Source organism: Podarcis cretensis (genome assembly GCF_951804945.1).
Source record: "Podarcis cretensis genome assembly, chromosome: 9".
NCBI lineage: Eukaryota > Metazoa > Chordata > Lepidosauria > Squamata > Lacertidae > Podarcis > Podarcis cretensis.
Window position 1 is genome coordinate 74,482,792 of NC_137178.1, and position 1,130 is coordinate 74,483,921.

The window sequence follows — 1,130 nt, forward strand, 5'->3', positions numbered from 1 at the left end:
CCCTCTGTAATAATCGCTCAGCGCGTGTCAAGTGTCTGCCTTTACAAGACAAGTAAATTGGCTTAAAAGGGGGAAATTGCTTTTCTTTTATACGTACTGAAAAGAGAGGAGTTTGTGCCAGTGCGACTGACAAATGCAGAAACTGCAAAAACTCACTTTAATGGAGCTCACAATGACGGCACCAGCCAGCCTGCTGCTTTAATTATTCACCAGGTGAACTGGGTTTATTTTATTTTATTGTATAAGCGGAATGGAATGAATTCAGCAAATGTTGGCCCCTAAGGGGGTTCCAGGATCATTGCTGCTGTTGCATTCTAGGATCCTACTTGTCTATTGTTCTAGGATCCAAGCTTAGTACATAACAGATGGGAATTTCTTTTTTCTTTTCTTTTTGGCTATACACATTGTTTTATTTTGAAGTCACAATGATACTTGGTAATTTGGGAGAATTTGCATTTATTAGAAAATAAAGAAATTATTTACATGATGGAACAGAACCATTTGAGCACTTTTTGAGGAATGAAAGCTTAATGATAATGCAGCAAGATGAACTGTTCAGTCCACGTATTTTCCAAGAATATCACCATCTCTAAATATGAAATAGTCCTTGTCATCCAGTACAACTTTTGTTCCACCATACTCCGGTAGCAGAACCTTCTCACCAACCTTTACACTAACTGGATGAGTGGCCCCCTCCTTGCTCTTAGAGACTGTTCAGGCTGCCACAACAATGGCCTGTAACACTTTTCTTTGTGATTTTTCTGGAATCATAAGGCCTCCTTTAGTTACTGTCTCAGCTGCACACCTTTCCACCAATACGCGGTCGAAGAGGGGAATAAATTTTTAAAATGCCTGTCCTGCCATGGCGCGCGCTTTACAAGGGCTCATGCTCCCGCTGCGAGGTCTCCTTGCACCCCCTCCAGATGGGAATTTCTTTTTTAAAAAAATAATATTTATTCAAATTTTAAAGGTTACAAAAAGAAAAAAGAGAAAAAAGAGAAATAAAAAAACAGAAAAAATACAATCAATTAAGAAAGAAGAACAAATCGAACCTTTACATAGCTTTCTTTCCATTACTTATTTCCTTGACCTCCTCACACCTCCCATTTTTGTATTCTAATTCAAATTGT

At 38.4% G+C, this 1,130-nt stretch overlaps 1 pseudogene across 1 annotated transcript; it reads right to left on the reverse strand.

The window, feature by feature from the left end:
• Positions 1 to 439: 439 nt before the first annotated feature.
• On the reverse strand, positions 440 to 879 carry LOC307224687 (10 kDa heat shock protein, mitochondrial pseudogene; annotated as a pseudogene). Its single transcript has one exon. The product of its transcript is annotated as a 10 kDa heat shock protein, mitochondrial pseudogene (transcript).
• Between the last annotated feature and the right edge of the window lie 251 nt (positions 880 to 1,130).